The sequence below is a fragment of the Polypterus senegalus genome, chromosome 9 (assembly GCF_016835505.1).
Source record: "Polypterus senegalus isolate Bchr_013 chromosome 9, ASM1683550v1, whole genome shotgun sequence".
NCBI classification, from domain to species: Eukaryota; Metazoa; Chordata; class Cladistia; order Polypteriformes; family Polypteridae; genus Polypterus; species Polypterus senegalus.
Window position 1 is genome coordinate 140,688,548 of NC_053162.1, and position 21,352 is coordinate 140,709,899.

The 21,352-nt window shown below is 40.5% G+C and overlaps 1 long non-coding RNA gene across 1 annotated transcript; it reads right to left on the reverse strand.

Annotated features, from left to right (window-relative positions):
• Positions 1–1,014: 1,014 nt before the first annotated feature.
• LOC120535011 lies at positions 1,015–21,027 on the reverse strand. The gene is made up of 3 exons (XR_005634844.1): positions 20,928–21,027; positions 18,538–18,618; positions 1,015–1,446 (listed from the first exon to the last, which is right to left on the reverse strand). It is a non-coding gene; the product is annotated as an uncharacterized LOC120535011 (long non-coding RNA).
• Between the last annotated feature and the right edge of the window lie 325 nt (positions 21,028–21,352).

Sequence of the window (21,352 nt, forward strand, 5' to 3'; positions counted from 1 at the left end):
TATGGAGCTCCCCACATTTGAGGAGTACCTCTGTCTGCGCCAGTCATTTTAACCATTGCATCACTTTATGATATAACAACAGCAAATAGAGTTTAGATAAGCATTGTGGTGTATATAAATACAATGTGTTAAAACGCTGTGGCTATTTTGTCATGTCGTGTTTGTATTTCCAATGTTAAATTTCTTTAATTGTTCATTTGGATGTGCATTCAGAATTTGGATGCTGTACGATATTATCTATGATTTACTGGTGTTGCTAGGCAGATTTGTAAATTCAGGTGTTTTGAGTACTGAAATCTGCATCTTCTGCAGTTCTTCATTCCACTCTCTTAAGGGCAGTCCTTTTGACAGGATGTGACATGCCGTTTACTTCAAATGCATAAATTGCAGTTCATATTTTTGCGAATATTGCTGACAATTCTTTCAAACTTACATTAACACCTTTACTATCATTGCAATGCTGAACAACAGAGAGAACACAAGGCGCCTACAACAACATGTCATTCATGTTTACCATTTGCCCATTGGTGCCATAGATTGGTGCCATTATAATGTTTACTTATTTATTCATTTATTTATCTTCAGCGACTCTTATTTATTAACTGTATTTTTTATACATCACTGCCACAGTGGCACAAGAATTTCACTATGCTCGTGCAAAGTATGTGCCAATAATCTAATCTAATCTAATCGCCATTTATCTTCAAACCTGTGGTGCCTGTTTAGTGATAATTTCCTATATGGATGATCCATTTCACATTCCAGCTGGTATGCCAGAACTATTGACAGATATTTGATTTTTGAATGAAGTCTAAACAAGCTCAACTTTTCCTTTCTCAGTTTGTGGTTTGGATGCAGCAATAGAACATTTTATACCAAATAACCCAAACACAGTTGCTGTTAATAAATGAAGCAATACAGTTTATCCATAACATAAGTTTAATTGAAGACATACAGTATATGTGTATACAGCCACAGGACAATAACAAACAACACAAAACATAAATGGCTTTATCTTTTTCTCTACTATACAAAGAGGCACAGGACTTGTGAATTTTACTTCATTAATTCTCATCTAAAAAGTTATTCAAACAGAAATGTTCTTCTCATAGTTCTGCTCTTTCTAGCCAGTTGGAGGGACCAGTCCTTATCTAGTGCGGCCGGGTAGAGGAATGATAGGTAATGATAAAAGTTGGGACACCAGCCGGGTCATCCCATTTAATCAACAGGAAAAGTTCAACAAAATAGACGTCTCTTGCCGTTATGTTACCAGCAAACAAACAGCTTCGGGTCTCAGCCACAAATTTAGGGGTCCATCACAGGAGCTCTGTCCGGAGGGTTGTTCAGGTCACAAAAGATGCCTCATTCCTGGCAGTCGAGTTTCTTATAATGATGGATGAACTGGAAGGGGCGGGCTAAGTGCTCTCACTAGGCAGTTTCTCGGTTCTGCGGGGAGAGAAGGAGAAAAGAATGCTAGCCACAGTGCCCATGCTTGCCCCGGTGGGCTATTACATACCTTGATTGTGCTGGTGAGGAGATCCTCCGACACATATGTGTGAAACAAATCATGAAGTTCCTCAGTGCCAATGCTTTGAAAGTGACGTTGATTTTGTTTTTGTTTTTTTACAGCTGACCTGCAGTTGCTCACTGCCTCATAGGATGTGTGTGTGCAAGTTACACACTGTTAGGCCAGGTTTATATTTCACGCAAAGCGACACATGCTCAAGCAGACACAACTGTTACACAAGCATTGTACTGTTTATACCTGTGCATGTACTTTATATAAATATGGAAGATTTGGCAGTGCAAGATATCATCATGGTGAGAAAATGTTTGGCTTCGCTGTGTTGTGATTTGCCTGACACATCCATTACATTCTGAGGACACCTTGCCACGATATCTGTGAAAAAGGATGTTTTATGATTACATCCATCAATCCGGGGATGTACCCATTCCAGCAAGCATTGGGCGCAAGAAAGAAACAAAATCCCTGTGAGAAGGCAGCACTACCACTCTACCACTGTGCCACCACAACATGTGTAATTATTAAAAGTATTCATTATTTAAATGAAGTTAACGACTTATCTATAAAATGTACCATACATACTTTAATACATTTCATCATGAAAATGATATCAAGTATAAATCTAAGGATTCTAAATGTGCAGAGAGCTGGAATATCATAAATGTAATGTGTTCTGTGTGTGGTGATTGCTGCTGTCAGTTCAGGAGGAAGCCCCAGAAGTACGCAGCGATTAACAACTGGGTCGGTTTTAAGGTGACGTTTACGACGGTCCACTTTAATGATAAACTACGAGGTTAAAGTGGACATTTTGAGATCCAAGCTGAAATTTCCAGTTTAATCACAAAATAGACCTTTTTACTGTGCCCTTAATTTATTTCTCTGTGGCTCAAATAAACTGGCGTACATTTTGATGCTGTTGTGAAGGTGCAACAAAAAAAAAAAAAGAAAGATGGCACAGAACATGTGTGAGACTTTTAAAATGTATTGTGTTGTTACGTTGGGGAATATGTGACCCTTGAATATACTGTAAAAGCAACACAAACACATTTGTATGTTGGCAACTTTGCTTTACCACATTGAACCATTCATCAAACATCAAAGCGCACACATCGATCCCAGAGCTGCAAGGCGGCTTTCTGTCGCATGTACAGTGGTGCTTGAAAGTTTGTGAACCCTTTAGAATTTTCTATATTTCTGCATAAATATGACCTAAAACATCATCAGATTTTCACTCAAGTCCTAAAAGTAGATAAAGAGAAACCAGTTAAACAAATGAGACAAAAATATTATACGTGGTCATTTATTTATTAAGGAAAATGATCGAAACAGAGACTCTGGCGTCACATTCCGACTTTTATCGCACTACGCCCCTCAAGTTTTTGCTGGTACTGTAACTCGCGCACACGTCATGTTAATTTCTGAGGATGTGCTCAGAGGACACATCAAATGAACGCTGGGAATGCGTGGCAGCCATGATGTGTGCGCATAATCATTCTGAGTGTGAAGTATAAACGAGCCCTTAGACGTTTGTGCATGACTGATGCTACTCTGAAATGGCAGAAACATACAGTTCCATGCAAAGGTTTGGATACCCCACCTACATTACACATTTTTTGACATTTGAAGTACAAAATAATAAATACAACTCTGACAACAAATTAAAAAGTGGCATTTTTACAAAAGTGCTAATGTGCAGTTATGAAGAAATGAAAATAAATGAAATACAAAAATAAACGAGTAAATATATCATTTGCAAAAGTTTGTCAAAATCTAACAACATCCCCTTTGTTAAAAAAACTCTGTTTGTGAACGTTTTTTGTAGCCAGCTTATGAGTCTTTGGAAATTGCTTCCCCTTCTTTATTGCAGAACGCTTTCAGGTGTGAGATATCCTTGGGGCCTCGCAGTTAGGAGACTCGGGTTCACTTCCCGGGTCCTTCCTGCGTAGAGTTTGCATGTTCTCCCCGTGTCTGCGTAGGTTTCCTCCCACAGTCCAAAGACATGCAGGTTAGGTAAACTGGCGATCCTAAATTGTTCCTAGTGTGTGCTTGGTGTGTGCCCTGCCTGGGGTTTGTTTCCTGCCTTGCGCCCTGTGCTGGCTGGGATTGGCTCCAGCAGACCCCTGTGGTTGGGATGTAGCAGGTTGGATAATGGATAATGGATATTCTTGGGCTGTCTTGTGTGTGCAGCACATTTATGTTCTACCCACAGATTTTCAATGCAGGAGACTGAGAGAGCCATCTAAACCCTCACCCTGTATTTCTTGATATATTTCATAGTAAATATTGAAATGTGTCTTGGATCATTGTCTTGTTATACAAATCTTTTTCAGGTTCAGTTTCCTAACTTATCGTCTGACATTCTCCTCAAGGATTTGTTGATATTTAGTGGAATCCATTCTTCTCTGTGCTTGCACACTTTTTCTTGTACCACTAGCTGCCACACAGAAAAGAAACATAATACTTATCAGCTGGCAAAGTGTTCTTTTCTTTAAATGCTACTCCTTTTCTCTCCAGACAAACCTTTTGTGGTTGTGACCAAAGACACTTGCTTCTAAAATGTCTTATGCAAGTGTTATTTTACATACTTAAGGCATTGCTTATTGTGATGAGATCACAGGTAAGTTTTCCTTCTAATGGCTCTTCCATGAAAGCCATGCCCATGTAACAAGCAATGTGTAGCAGAACAATACCATTCGTTTCTCCGCTAAACCTGCCCGCGGGTCCCTGAATTGTGCTTTGCGTTGCTGCACTGTATATAAGTTCTTCTATCTCTCAGTTTACTTCGAGATCTTGTCTTGACCTCCACGGTTCCCCTTAACTAACATTTCTTAATGACATTTTACACTGTTGAAATTGATAGTTGGAAGAGCTTTGATATCTTTTTATAGTCTTCTCCTGATTTGTAGCCAAATTTTGGTGCCTTCAGTCAGTTGCTTAGAAGAGTCCTTTGGTTGTTGAGTGCTGTACTACGGAAGCTGAGAAAGGACTTGCAATATCGTTTGTTTTTTTAAATTGTCTCCTTGAGATAACAGAATAATTTTATCGAGATGTCGAAAAACAAACACTAGTTTTCTTCAGATAACAGAATAATTTTATCGCAATATCGAGAAAACTAAACTTAACCTTTGCTCCTGGTATCAGGCTTGCTTAGATTGCGACGCCTATACACCTGAAGCCTTGCTAACCGTCTTCTTAAATGACAGACACTAACTTTATTATTTTCTAAACTAAGGCATAAACATATTTTAGTCTGCGTCAGCTCTTGATTGAACACAGATGTGACGCGCTGATCAATACAGTTCTGCTCTTTTGCCATTTCAAACAGGAAGTGGCTTCAATAAGCTAAACATTAAATGTTAGTTACAATTATTTCAGAATTTTGAGAAAATAAGATCTTTTGTTTTATCGAGATCTCAATAAAATGATTCCGTTATCTCGAGAAAACAAAGTTCGTTTTCTTGAGATCTTGTTAAAATTACAATTGAAAAAAATAACGATATTTCACATCCTCTCTCGGCTTCCGTACTGTACAATGTTTGAAGAGTCATGAGAATTATGGTCTGAAACTGTCATTAGCTGAAAATCCTAGATGACAATTCTTGACCAGACTAAATTAACAGCCTAACAAGTTTTGGAACCTTAAAAATGAAAGAGTGCCCCAAATTTTGCAAATACCACATTTAATTTGTAATGGCCGACCCCTTACTCAGCCGACAACTACACTTTTAAGACCTGTGGCCTGGATGAATTACTGAGGCTAACCTACATATACCAAGCCGTACCTCTGACAAATAATATTTTCCCCTCAATCTATGGTTTAAACATAAGCACACAAAAGCAGATATGTAAAATAGGTGTATAAAAATTAAATGAAACACAATAACGAAAAATGCAAATTCCAGTAGTAGAAAATATATATATATATAGATCTGTATATCCATCCACCAAAGCAGCAACGTGAAAACACCATATATACAATAACAAACCCTCCCTTGCCCCTCTAACATATAACAAACACAAATCACAAATACACAAATGATCGTGAACTTGAGTCTGGGTATATTACTGTCCTAAATACAGATGACTTATCAACAAAGAAAGGATGTGTTTGAATCTCCCGTAAAAATGGAACAATTTCACCGTGTTTCCTCTGTGTACGGTGGATGATGAAGTCCAACCCCGGGGTGTCTGAGCTGACGTGAATCTGGCGGAATGAAAAACAAACTGGATACAAAAAGCGATGTGAAAAATAGCGGGAAATTGTGGTTCATTGTTGTTAAATGAGATCTCCGTCTTTCTCCTTCCTTCTCGCCCTCCTGATCGTTTAAATAGTAAAGAGCCGGACGTAACTGAATGTGAACAGGTGCTTTCCATCCTGGGGCTGTGGTCTCTCGCCCTCATCTGTCTTCTCTGCACTTATGGGGACAACATTCACTGACGTACACATAGTGAACAGTAAACAGGATGATGGAAATAACACGCATTCAGCACACGCATCAAATACATTATTATGTAGCCCCACTACAAATTTTGTCATACTCTGTTGGCTGTCCACCAGGTGAAGGTCAGCAGAAACCGGGTGATACAGCAAGACAATAATCCTACACACCAAAGTAAAGAGAAAATCCACCTTTTGGATTTGCCCAGTCAGAGCCCAGACCTTATCTGAGTAGAGAGGCTATGGAATGACATCAAGGAAGCCATTCACACCAGACATCCTAAGAAAATGGCTTAGCTGAAGCAGTTCAATAACGGTCCAGAATTCCTCCTGAACATCATGCAGGTCTGATCTGTTGCTACTGGAAGCACTAGTTTGGGGTTAGTGCAGCCAAAAGAAGTTCAACCAGTTATTAAATTCAAGGGCACACTGAATGCTTTGATAGGTGGGTTCAATAAAGACATGAAAGATTATAATTGTTTGTGTGTTTTTAGCATAAGAATATTGTGTTTGTCCACACTTGTGACTTTGATTCAGATCAGGTCACATTTTAAGACCTGCTAATGCAGAAAACCAGGTAATGCCAAAGGGGTTCACATACCTTTTCTTGCCACTGTTTTTTTGTTTTAATTTTTGCAATTGTTTGGGTTCACTTGTCTCTAAGTACTCCTAACTTGTAATTTGTTTTCCTTTAAAGTGCATGCCAGACAACTCAATCGGCACAGAGAGCCGTACGTTTATTAGTCAGTACCTTCAAAAAAAGGGAATTTCTTCATTTGTCTTTACTAAAGATAGAGAAAAGGGGACAGCTCAACACTAAATAACACGTAGCTGAACATCTTATGTTTCATCACTGTGAGCAACAACTTAACAAGCGTACAACAAACACTGGGATCAATAAATTAAAACTGCATGTCTCTGCCAAATCCTTGTCTTTGAAATTATTCCACAACTATGTGCAGACTTTGCAAAGCTGTTTTTATGGGAAAAAAATGTATTCCAATGTAGATATTTAACCATTTTGTTATTCATTTAAGGCTGGAATTGATCCATGTTTCAAAGGGTACAAGTAACCTTAAGAGCCTAAAACCCAATCTGTGCTGTTCATCTTTGACCATATTTTTACTGTACATACTGTATAATGTCATGTTAGCCAGCATCCAAAAACTCATCATTCATTCCCTAGTATTAATCACATGGGCAGGGGGAATGGAAAGATTTTATCATTCAATAAGTTCCCGTCTCTTATAGTGATATACTGTATGCTGGAAACAGGCGGGCCATAAATTCCAGCTTGATGGGAAATCCATCTTCCGTCTTCACTGTTCTGAACCCAACCAATTAAATAAGGTCATTTTTCAGGGTAGCTATCTTGCAAGGACAGCACAGATGGATGCTGTTTTTAAGAAAAAACAGAAGCCCAGCCAAAAATTGAACAGCAAGGTTTAAAGGTCAAGTTTGACTTCAGATGGCTATAATGACACATTGGTCACTTGACGGAGGTGCCAGAGGCATGTTCACAATTTCTCCTCTGGGGTTCTGGCAACCTCTTGTGCTGATTTCTTATTTATTTAATCATTTCCTTGATTTCAATTTAAGCCAAATTGCAGTTGTTTTAAACCGAGAAACCACAAGATACAGCGTGAGCACCTTGAGAAGGAGGATTCATGGGGAGCCTGCCTTTTTTATAATTCACAAATTGACTCATTCAGATTATCACCTTCTTGAGAGTATTTACTTTTGGTAAATATATATTAATTAATGTGCTTAAAAAAGGAACATATCTGTTTAAATTACACAATGTTTGGACTAGAGATTGAACAGGAGCAACACGGTGGAATTTAGCAGAGGAAAATGTGAAAGGCAAGTCTAATGTTCTTCTAATGATGTTGCTGTAAATAACTACTGGAATATAGTCAAATGTATGGCTGACTAAAGTTTTGTTTAATAATAATAAAAAGAAAACATTTAGCCATGGTCATGTCAGTATAAAATACAAGAACAAAATTTAATTCTCATCTGAAGTCAGAGGACAGCAGAAACTCCAAATAGGACAGCTAACTTATTAGATATGAATCTTCCTCATAAAGTATATTATCATGAAGTTTGTGATAGTTACGTTTATGAGGTTCATCTACTCGCACCCTTGGAGATTAACACACACACACACAGCGATTCTGTACAAAGTCTCAAGTGAGCCAATTGCCACTCACTCCACAATCTCTGCATAACAGGCACTTGCCATCACCAGCTCTAGCAAACATGTGGGTGTCATAAAACTCTTTCGGTTATATGCCACTTACTAACCTAACATGTCCTGCTTTTATTGCAATTGTTCTAATTATTAAAGAGCCACCTTGATAAGTCCAGACTTGATAAATCCTGTGGATAACAAAAGTAGCCAACAAAGCCACATTTGGTGTCCTCTTATTATTTCAATCACTCTAGGTAAAAGACATGATATAAAAGCAACTTGGTATTTATTAACATACTAGCAAAATACCCGCGCTTCGCAGCGGAGAAGTAATGTGTCTGAGACATCACACACTGTGTAAAGTCAGTTCACATGAGCCGCTTAGAGTACATGCATCGAAGCTTATCAGCTGTGCTTGTGCTATCTCATGCGATCTCACGATGTCCACGGGTTTATTTAATGTTAGCTCAGATACCCGCGCTTCACAGTGGAGAAGTAGTGTGTCTGAGACATCACACACTGCATACATGGGTTTACCTTTTCCAGTCCTGCAAAGTCAGTTCACGTGAGCCGCTCAGAGTACATGCATCAAAGCTTCTTCAGCTGTGCTTGTGCTATTTTGTGCAATCTTGCGATGTCTACAGCTTTATGTAATGTTAGCTCAGACCCGCCACTTAAAAGTTTCTGTCGTACTTTTGCTGAGTTTGTGCCAAACACTATTCTATCCCTGACCATCTCATCTTAGTTTGCATAAGCACAGTCCTTCACCAGTAATTTTAACTCCGTTACAAAGTGATGAAAAGTCTCGTTTATACCCTGCGTCCTGTCATTAAACTTGTATCTCGCGAATATCGAATTCATCTTAGGCATGACAAACGCCAGCGGCAGCCTGTCTATGAACTTAATTTAAACTTAAGGTTTACACCGTGCTTTGTTTCCACAGTAGCTGCACTTATGAAAATGCTTGTATGCGTCACTTGCTTCATATTCTTTTGCTGCCTTCTCAATTGTAACCACAGTCCTTCACCCGCGAATATTTCACGGCATAGTGCCTATTGGATTGCTGCTGACGGAAGGCCTTATATGGGCAGGCACAACTCCGCCTCACACGGCGACTGAGCTGCAGGCTTTAGCCGTTTATATGGACAAAAGTAGGTTCCAGTTATGACCGTTACGCGGAGAATTTCAAAATGGAACCTGCCTAGCTTTTGTAAGTAAGCTGTAAGCAATGAGCCTGCCAAATTTCAGCCTTCTACCTACACGGGAAGTTGGAGAATTAGTGATGAGTCAGTGAGTGAGTCAGTGAGGGCTTTGCCTTTTATTAGTATAGATAACAATACCAAAAAGAAGGAAATATAATAGAAAACAAAATAAATAGTCTGGATATAAGAAAGCTCACTAAAAAATTTGAAATGTCAATAGGTGGATGTTGTTTCATTTATGTTAGGTAGAATGCCCAGAAAGGACTGGGTGGTCTCTTGGTCTGGAATCCCTGTAGATTTTATTTTTTTTCTTCAGCTGTCTGGAGTTTTTTTTTTGTTTGTTTTTTCTGTCCACCTTGGCCATCGGACCTTACTTATTCTATGTTAATTAATGTTGACTTATTTTTATTGTGTCTTCTATTTTTCTATTCTTCATTTTGTAAAGCACTTTGAGCTACATTTTTCTTGTATGAAAATGTGCTATATAAATAAATGTTGTTGTTGTTGTTGTCCGGGGTGACTTTGGTGTTACTCTTATGTTACATTCTTTGATGTCCAAATCAGACGGTCTCACGTGTCCTGATGTCTGATGTTGTTTCCTATGTCGCTCTTCTGCCATCAGTTTTCCTTTTTATCTTTAATTGAGTAATTGACCAAAAAAAAAAAAAAGACTGGAACAAACGCATAAATTACTAGTAGAATACAATAAGGATGTTTGCAATGCCTGTAATTAAGTCCTGTAAATTCAGTTCAACCTGTTTCACTTTAGCAAAATAATTAAAATTAAATATAAACATTCTAGACAGTTCAACAATTGAAGATTGTCCACACCAATAAGGTAGGACCTACCTGGTTGTCTTCTAAAATCTTCCTGATTATATTAGACTCAAATGTTATGATGTTTTTTAATAATGTACTATGCAAAAGTTTGAGGCATGTGCGTTTGTTCACTATTTTACACCATCTGGGTGGGTATGTCAAATACAATGAGTGTATTTTAGCATTCCAAGTATTTTTTTTTTTTGCAGAAAGTGAAACAATAGAATACAATATCTTAAGGTCTTTAAAGAAAGAAACTAACATAGTAATAGACCACTTTGTAATCAAAAAATGTAAGTTCTTCATAGGCCTATAGCCCAGTGCTTCATTTAGCAATACAACAAACAGGTGCCAATGATAAACGACATAATCTGTAGGTTGAACCAAAGTGATGAACTGAAACAGAAACAGCTGAGTAGAGGGAATAAAACAAGCAGGGCAGGGGACAACCATGCTAAACACGTTAGGTTACAGAACATGCAAATCTTCCACCCTGGCAAAAGTGAGCACAGAAACAAAACTCAATGTGATCATCCTGCATCATCAAGGTCTCTCAGAGGCGTTTCCAGATGTGCTCCTCAAGCTGTTCTGCAGAAGCATAAACAAACGGGCAAGGCAGAGAAATATAAATGCAGTTATCGGTCACAAAAAATGAGTGCAGCAAACAAGAATTACATCAAGCTTACTTCGCTGAAATTGGAAGATGTCCAGCACTGCAGAACAGGTAGAAACCACTCAGATTCTGGTACCCCTACCTATAATTTGGAGAAGTCATATCAGAAGTCATCTTCAGGAAAGAGACACGACCAAAAAGCCATTCCCTGAGGTGCAAATAAAGTGAACCAACTGAACTGCATAAAAAAAAAAACACCTGGGATTCAAAAAAATGGTAGCTAGTGATCTGGACTGATTAGGGTTCAAGGTTAACTTGATTTCTCATTTGAAACCACATGCATCAGTGTGCAATGGAATGAAATTGCATCACTTTATGTGTATGCACAGACAACAGAAATAACAAGTAGAATAACAAGATGAAACAACTGAGAATCACTAACATATTGCATGTATTGTCAAAGTGATCATTGTTTAAGAGAGGCTTGCGGGACAAAACTTTTATGAAACTTGGCAATTCTGCACCATATACTTCGGTACCAGTTGCCAAAAGGCAGAAAGACAAACAGTCCATGGTGGGGGCGAGTGTGGTCTGATAATGTTGGTGGCCCTGTTTCGGCAACGTTTGCTGTAGAGGGTCTGTATGGGACAGAGAAATGTGTCTCGCCATCTGCTGTAAGGAAATCTAGTATGACGCCATAGAGACCCCATACCAGACATAGATGCAGGTGGTCAATACACTCTCTATGCTGTCTCTGTCTAAAGGGATGAGGTTGGGAGGAGGGAGGCAAGCTCTTCTCATGCACCTCAGGAAGTGCAGTTGCTTCTGTCCTCTCTTGATTAGGGAGGAGGTGTGTTGGTTCCAGAGGAGCATCATTTATTATCTCCACTACTAGGAACATTCAGTGTCAGGTTATTGTTCTTACACCAGCTTATGTGTTGTTTGACCTCCTCTCTGTAAGCCATTTTGTTACCACCACTGATAAGGCCTATCATTGTGGTATTATCTGCGATCTTAATGATATGTTTTTTTTTTTGTATCTGGCTCAACTGTCATGGGTCAACACAATGAAGAGTAGAGGACTCAAGATGCAGCCTTGAGGTACAGCACTGCTCAGTATTTGTTGTATTGTTTCCAACTGAAACTGATTGGGGTCTGTCTGTCATAAAGTCTAAGATCCAATTGTGGAGGAGTATTTCCAGGCCCAGTAAAACAAACTTATCCACAAGGTTCTGAGGAATAACTTTCAGCTCTGAATCGCATCCTCACATATGTTTCTCGTCCCTCCACGTGTACCAGTCTCAGGTGGAGTCCAGTGGGTATGGCCTCACCAATGCAGTGAATATGAGAGTAAGCAAACTGGAAGGGATCCAGTAAAGGGGAGAGTCTGGTTGTTATGCTGTCTTTGGTCAGTCTCTTGAAACATGTCATTATAATGGGAGTGATTGCTATGAGATGGTAGTCATTGAGGGAAGTAACAATTGACTTCATTGGTAGTGTTACAATAGAGATAAGTTTGAAACATGATGAAACGACAGGCTAGTTTAGAAACGTGTTAAAGATGTTGGTGTGTGTTAGTTGGTCAGCACTTTCCCTGAGCACACAAACCAGGTATGTTATCCAGCCCTGACCATATATAGGGTCCTGTAAACATCAGCAGGTCTGAGATGGAGCACCTGGTCATCATGAGGTTGGGTGAAGGTCTTTGCAGTTTGTCACTGGATGCATCAAACCTTTGAAAATACTGTTAAGTTTGTTGAGGAAGCACTCATTGCCCTTACACTGCATTATGTGCTTTCAGCAGGGCACACCACTTGGTGGTCAGCCAGGGTTTCTGGTTGGCACATGTGATGATGTGCTTTGTGACAGTAACATCTCCAATGCACAAACTTATATACAATGCCCTCCACTATTATTGGCACCCCTTGTAAAAATTATTAGGAAGGGTTAGAAAAAAATCAGTTTGCTGAAGAACTGTCATTTTGCACTGAAAAAATGTTAAACATCTGATTTTTAATTGAAATAAGTTCTTTCAAAGAAAAACAAAGCCCTCATCAAGAAATATATACAGTAATCCCTCGCTATATCGCGCTTTGACTTTCGCGGTTTCACTCTATCGCGGATTTTAAATGTAAGCACATCTAAACATATATCACAGATTTTTCACTGGTTCGCCGCTTTCTGCGGACAATGGGTCTTTTAATTTATGGTACATGCTTCCTCAGTTTGATTGCCCAGTTGATTTCATACAAGGGACGCTATTGGCGGATGGCTTAGAAGCTACCCAATTAGAGCATGTATTGCATATTAACTAAAACTCCTCAATGCTATAAGATATGCTTCCCGCGCTGTGCTTGTTTGCTTCTCTCTATCTTTCTCACTCTCTCTGCCTGACGGAGAGGGTGTGAGCAGAGGGGCTGTTTGCACAGAGGACACGGACGCTCTTCTACAAAATGCCGCTTTATCGCAGTGCTTCTGTATAGTTAAAAGCAAGTATTGATTTTTTGATTGTTTGCTTTTCTTTGCGAGCGCTCTCTCTGACATTCTCTGCTCCTGATGCGCTCCTTTATGACAGCGCTCCTTTGAAGATAAGATATGTTTGCTTTCTTTTAATTGTGAGAAAGAACTGTCATCTCTGTCTTGTCATGGAGCACAGTTTAAACGTTTGACTAAAGGGTGTTATTTCATGTCTAGAGGGCTCTAATAATGTTAACAGGGTGGGGGAGTTTATAAGGGCTTAAAATATATAAAAATAACCACACAAACATATGGTTTCTACTTCGCGGATTTTCACCTATCGCGGGTTGTCTGGAACGCAACCCCCGCGATCGAGGAGGGATTACTGTATTTTTAACAAAAAAAAGTGCCAAAATTGTTGGCACCCTTGGAAATTAATGTGAAACAATGTAACTGATCCATGTCTCCCAATTGGACATTGTTAAGTTGATTGGAAGGTTTGTTGAACAGCTCTTTGTCTCATCCCTCACCTAGGACCAGTTTGCCCTGGGTGGCCCTACCAGGGGCATAAAGCCCCGGACAACAGAGCTCCTAGGATCATTGGGACATGCAAACAACCTCCATCACGATAAGGTGGCAGTTTGAGGAGGGGCTTTATGCTCTCCCTCGTTCTACTGGGAGACTTCAGTGCTCACGTGGGCAATGACAGTGAGACCTGGAAGGGCATGATTGGGAGTTATGGCCCCCAGATCTGAACCACAGTGGTGTTTTGTTATTAGACTTCTGTGCTCGTCACAGATTGTCCATAAAGAACATCATGTTCAAGCATAGGGGTGTTCATATGTGCACGGCACCAGGGAGAGAGGGGTGGAGCTGTCAACTGATCACCACCTGATGATGAGTAGGCTTTGATGGTGGGGGAGGATGCTGGTCAGGCCTGGTGGTCAAAAAACTCCTTGGTGGCAGGGCCCCAGGGGTGGATGAGATACGCCTGGAGTTCCTCAAGCGTCTGGATGTTGTAGGACTGTCTTGGTTGACACGCCTCTGCAACATCGCATGGACATCAGGGACAGTGCCTCTGGATTGGCAGACCTTGGTGGTGGTCCCCCTCTTTAAGAAGGGGGATTGGAGGGTGTGTTCCAACTATAGAGGGATCACACTCCTCAGCCTGCCTGGAAAAGTTTATTCAAGGGACCTCAGATTTAGGAGGAACAGTGTGGTTTCGTCCTGGCTGCGGAACAGTGGACAAGCTCTACACCCTTAGCAGGGTCCTGGAGGGTGCATGGGAGTTTGCCCAACCAGTCTATATGTGTTTTGTGGACTTGGAAAAGGCATTCGACCGTGTCCCTCGGGGAATCCTGTGGGGGGTACTCCGAGAGTATGGGGTACCGAACCCGCTGATAAGGGCTGGTCGGTCCCTGTACGATCTGTGTCAGAGCTTGGTCCGCATTGCCAGCAGTAAGTCAAATCTGTTTCCAGTGAGAGTTGGACTCTGCCAGGGCTGCCCTTTGTCACCAATTCTGTTAATAACTTTAATGGACAGAATTTCTAGGCGCAGCCAGGGTGTTGAAGGGGTCCGGTTTGGTGGACTCAAGATTGGGTCACTGCTTTTTGTAGATGATGTTGTCCTGTTTGCTTCACCAGGCCATGATCTTCAACTCTCTCTGGATCGGTTCACAGCTGAGTCTGAAGCGGCTGGAATGGTAATCAGCACCTCCAAAACCGAGACCATGGTCCTTATCCGGAAAAGCGTGGAGTGCCCTCTCAGGGTTGGGAGCGAGATCCTGCCCCAAGTGGAGGAGTTCAAGTATCTTGGGGTCTTGTTCATGAATGAGGGAGGAATAAGCGTGAGATCGACAGGTGGATCGGTGCTGCGTCTGCAGTGATGCGACCTCTGCATTGGTCTGTCGTGGTGAAAAAGGAGCTGAGCCGTAAGGCAAAGCTCTCAATTTACCAGTTGATCTACGTTCCTACCCTCACCTATATGGTCATGAGCTATGGGTAGTGACTGAAAGAAGGAGATCACAAATACAAGCAGCCGAAATGAGTTTCCTCAGCAGGGTGTCTGGGCTTTCCCTTAAAGATAGAGTGAGAAGCTCAGTCATCCGGGAGGGGCTCAGAGTACAGCCAGAGTACTGACAGGAGTCAGATGAGGTGGCTCAGCCATCTGATTAGAATGCTTCCTGGACGCCTCCCTGGTGAGGTGTTCCGGGCATGTCTAACCGGGAGGAGGCCCCGGGGAAGACCCAGGACACCCTGGAGGGACTATGTCTCTTGGCTGGCCTGGGAATGCCTTGGGATTCTCCCGGAAGAGCTAGAAGAAGTGGCCGGGACAGGGAAGTCTAGGTATCTCTGCTCAAGCTGCTACCCCTGCGAACCGATCTCGGATAAGTGGAAGAGGATGGATGGATGGATGGAAGTTGATTGGAGTGTATAGGAACTTTCCAGCTGAAATCAATGACTTCCTGATTAACTGGGATACAAATGTCAGGAGACACAGAACCAAATTTCTTTAGGCAATCATCCTCATGGCAAAGAAAAGAGAACACTCAATCGAAACGAGGGAGAAGTGTGTTGCCCTTCATAACTTGGGGAATAATTATGAAAAAAATAGTTACTCGCCTGAAAATTCCCATTTCTACAGCTAAGGAAATAAAAAAATGGTCATCAACTGGAACTGTGACAAACTTGCCTGGAAGAGGCCTCAAGTTTATTTTACCCCCATGTACAGTGAGAAGGATGTTAAGAGAGGCAATAATATCTCAAAGAATCACTGTTTGGGAAAAGTAAAATCCTGGGGTTATCACATCTACAGAACCACCATCAGATGGCATATTCATTCCAACAGATTATTTGGAAGGTATGACAGAAAGAAACCTTTCTGTCAGTTATCCACAAATGTAAGCACATGGACTTTGTAAAACATGACTACAACTTTGACTGGAACTGGGTTCTATAGTCTGATGAAACAAAAAACTGGGTTTGGTGTAAAAGAAAGATGACTACAATGAAAAGAACCTTGTCCCAACTGTAAAATACGGTGCAGGTTCTGTGATGTTGTGGGGCTGTTTTTCCTCCAAAGGACCTGGAAACATTGTTAAGATACGTGGCATCATGCATTCCATGAAATATCAGGAGATTTTATATCAAAACTTGGCTACCTCTGCCAGGAAACTAAAACTGGATCGTCATTGTATCTTTCAGGATAATGATCCAAAACACATGTCCAAATACATCCTACGATGGTTACCTGACCACAAGTTCAAAGTTTGGCCATGGCCATCTCAGTCCCCTGACCTGAACCCTATTGAAAACTTGTGGAGTGAGCTGGAGGAGAGTACACAGGAGAGGGCCAAGGACCCTGGATGATCTGGAGAGGTTATGCAAAGAACAATGGTCTCAGATGCCATGCTCTGTATTGTCCAAACTTATAAAAGGTTATAAGAGAAGACTCAGTGCTGTTATTCTGGCAAAGGGTGGTTTTACAAAATATTAAAAATTCAGGGGTGCCAATAATTGTGGCACATGTGTTTTTATTAAAAATATTTATTTCTTGATGAGGACTTTGTTTTTCTTTGAATGAACGTGTTTCAATTAAAAGTCCGATGTTTCTCATTTTTTCAGTGCAAGATGACGGTTCTTCAGCAAACAGCAATTTTTTTCTAACCCTTTTTACTCATTTTTACAAGGGGAGGGCACTGCATCTGCTTACAGATTCCGCATACATCACAACCATACCCTAAAGGAAGAATGCTTTGAAAACTAATACCTTAAATATTTTTTATTAATCAATAAACTTCTAGAAGGTGCAGTAAACAGGAAAAAAACATAAATCAATATTTGGTGTGACCACACTCTTCCTTAAAACCAGCAGGAGTTCCGCTGTCTTGACAGTTTCTGAAGGTCTTTGCATGGTCAGTTGTTTTAATCCTCTCAGAAAACTTGCCACAGTTCTGCTGCAGACTTTGGTTGTCTTACTTCCTTCTATCTCTGCAAGTAATCTAAGACTGGCTTGATGATGTTAAAATTGTACCACCTGTTTCTCTTTTCACTGTGATAGTTTTTTTATGTGTGTTTCGGGTCATTGCCATGCTAGGGACCAATCAGCTGCCTCCCTGATTGTACTGTATGATCAATAACATTCTGCCTGTACTTTTCAGCAGTAAGACAGACATCAATTTTGTTCAAATCATCAATTCAGTTTTTCAACATGCAGCCCGAAACCAGCAGAGAACCTCTAACTATTGCAGTGCTGGTCCAAATTACTTTATGTCCTATCAATTCAGTATGCCACACATGGATTTGAATGAAGTTCTAGACACATTTCGAGGATGATTAAAATGAACAGGATACGCCTCACCACAATTTGGACTGCCACAGCAAAATACGTCTGAGTACTTATATGAATGAGAGATTTCAGTTTTCGATTAAAAAAAGAAAAAGTTTCAAACCTTTTTGAAAACATGCATGGTGACTTGAGTGTTCATTGATGGGTAAAAAGAGCAAATTTATCTTTTTTAAAATGGAATTTACAACACAATAAAGTGGGCAAAATACTTTATGAATCCACTATATTTACTGAATATACATAATCGGGCACTGGGGTAGGAAAGGTTGGAGCCAAAGCCTAAAACAGGGAAATGACTCTGGGGTGGTACATTTGGCAAGTACCAGCAACCAATCAGCCACCCTTGTCAGGATTATGAAAATCATAAGCCCTTTCAAGTCCCCAGTGGTAAAGCAGGCACAGGAGGAACTATTGTACAGATTCCCAATGGCTGTGGAGGCAGATTAGAGCAATGCCAGATGAACTGCGTATAAAGTGCGACTACGCTTATGTGAGTTAGCGGCCGTTCATTGCTATTTCAGTGTCAGAGTCCGTATGTCACATATTACACATATGTGTGGGCCACTTCCTTACAAATTGAGGTCCAACTTAAACAAAGCCACGTCTCAGGCTTTTCTTCCTAACCTATCTAGAAGTCTAATGCGATTGGGATATGGATGACAGGTGCAGATTTTGGTGAAACTGGAAGTGTCCTGTCCAGTCCTGCACGATGGCAGCAGATTTGTGATGGCCACCTCCCTGAGACCCTGTGACTACTCAGGGATCAAGTCCTACATCTGTGACTGGGCAGGCCTCTTTAGGATCACTGTTGCCCACACCAAATAGGACAGGCTCTAAAAATGTGGGCTTTGGAAAGACAGGAGTCAAAATACAAGTGTTTTTTCACCACACAAGCATACTGAACAGGCAAGTGTCACAGCAATCACCCTAATTTAACTCACCTTTTCAGTTTAAAAGGAAACAAAGCCTTCATTGTGAAGGAGACTCAGTGGCTGGGAAGCATCAGCTGGGTCAGACTAAGCCTGAAGAAGAGAGGAAAGGTGAGAAATCAAAAGTGCAAGTGAAGGCTCGGCTTTAAATATTCTAATCATTGTATGATATGCATGTTATGCAGTAAATGTGCCATTGATGCTGCACAGGGCTTCTTAGAAGTGAGTTTGTTTCCCATTGAAATTTTGGTTAATAGAGCTTCTATGTATAGCTGCTGGCGATGAACAGCAGGAATGTGCAGCAGGTACCGTGTCAATCACAAAATATATCGGATAGGAGGGAAAAAACTGAAAATATATACACACATATAAATACATGTATAGTGGACACACCAGCTTCCCAACGTGACATGGACGCAAGTTCAGCAACTCGTGTTTAATATTAAAGCATGGAAACGCTTTCCTTTTTTGTTTCCCACCTGCTCAGCACAGTTCAAAGCACAATACTGCAGTTTTCTTCTTCCTCTCTCTATTCAACTCCACTCCTCCAATAGCAAGTGACGGCCCTCTTCCTCTTGACTCTGGCTCCTCGAGTACTGGTAGCTCCTCTTATCCTGCACCTGGGAGTACTTCTGGTGGCCTTTTAGTGAGGTCCGGAAGCACTTCTTGGTGAGGCGTAAGCCCAACAAATTAAGGCTCTGCATTGCAGTTTCCGCAGCACCTCCTGGTGGCACCAACAAAACCCAACAGGGCTACGCAAACTCCAAGGCATCACTGTAACCCAGAGGGGCTGCCATTTAGCAATGCAAGGGAGATAATGCCCTGTATGTGTTCTCTATCCTGTTCCTTCCATTATACAGGTGTCCTGGATGTATTGGATGGACTGGCATCTTTTTCAGGATGGAGGCTGGTTCCCTGCCATGTCAGGAGACAATAATGGAAGGACTAGGATGACCTGGCATCCTGACCAGGGTGGAAGCAGGTTCCTTGCCAGGGTGGCAGGCAATAATGATAGGACAAGAATGGTCCGGCATCCACACAAGGATGGGAGCCAGTTCCTTGCCAAGATGGGAGGCATGTGTGGAAGGACAGATGGTGGCTGTTCCCAGGAGTAATGTCTTTCCCTGTGCACACAATGGCAGTATCCCAGTGGTGGCACTTCCATATGGATACCAACAGGCCAGGCTGGGAATTGTAGCTGCATGAGATAACCCTGACAGTGTCCTGGGCTGTCACCAGGGGAGCTGCAGGAGAGCAGTATACCTGCTGTGAAGGGCTTCCAATGTGCAAAGTTGTTGTGCTAGAAGTATTCCTGGGTCTGAGCTAAAAGAAACTGGTTTTGACTGCACCAGTAGTTAAGAATTGGGAGTGATTATTATTATTATTATTATTGTGCTGCTGTAGAATAGGATTTGGAGGTCTGTAGGAGGCACTGTAAAATAAAAACATCTGCGTTTAAACCCAGGACTGTGGTGTTTGTTTCTTGTATACACACACACATATATATATATATATATATATATATATATATATATATATATATATATATATATATATATATATATATATATATATATATATATATATATATACATATACATACATACATACACACACATGGATTTAATGGATTTACAGTAATTTTATATGCAAGCAATATCTTGCATACTGCCTGCGCCACCACCACCTACTCAAAGCATCATGATGCACCAACATTGATGGACTGAAAGCCAGAAGTCTACGTGACCTTCATCATCAGGTCCTTCCATGAAAACCCTAAATACAAAGAGGACTGTTTGACTTATGTTAGGTAGATTGCCCAGAGGGGACTGGGCGGTCTCTTGGTCTGGAACCCCTACAGATTTTATTTTTTTCTCCAGCCTTTGGAGTTTTTTTTTGCTTTTTCTGTCCACCCTGGCCATCGGACCTTACTCTTATTCTATGTTAATTAATGTTGACTTATGTTTATCTTTTATTGTGTCTTCTATTTCTCTATTCATTTTGTAAAGCACTTTGAGCTACATTTTTTTGTATGAATATGTGCTATATAAATAAATGTTGATTGATTGATTGATTGATTGTATAAGGAGCTTGGTGATAAAACCCAATATAAGCAATTTGGTCTCCACACCTAGTAGAACTTTTCTTCCAAAATATTTAATAAAATTCAACCTGGAAACACTTATGAAAATGGTATGAATTCAGCCCATTATGGTTTTTAAGCTTGATCTTAGCTCATATTGCCTCTGGATGGTTTTTTATTGTAATTGCAGGGGGGATTCTGAAATAAACACAGCAATACTGATTCAGTTTTTTATCTGTGGTTTTCCATTATGTTAATTATAGTTGTTGAGAATTATATCATGGATAAGAAAACTTTGAAGAGTAATGTTTTTAATTACCAATATGTCTCTGAGGTCATCTTATTGACTGCCCATTACATAAGGAGAGCTCTGTAATTATCAAGGAGAGTCTCTTCTAAATACTGCAGCACCTGGGAGATGGTGGCATGCGAGCTACTCCAAGTCCTTTAATCTCCAAAATCAGCTGCCCTGAGTTCTTCACAAATGGTGTGAACACATGCTTAACAAATGAAAGAAAATGTCAACAACTAGGAATCAAAGAGCATCTTTAGAATCAACAATGTATTTGTCTAAGCAAGCAAATGCTATTGTGGAGCAAAACAAAAATAACATTGTGATGAAGTCTAGAGCCATTTATGGTAGCTAATTAAAAAACAGGACAGTCACCAAAACTTTAGGGAAAATAATCAAGCAATTTAATATGTTTAAGCCAATATAATAAAAATAAATTATAATCAACCAAA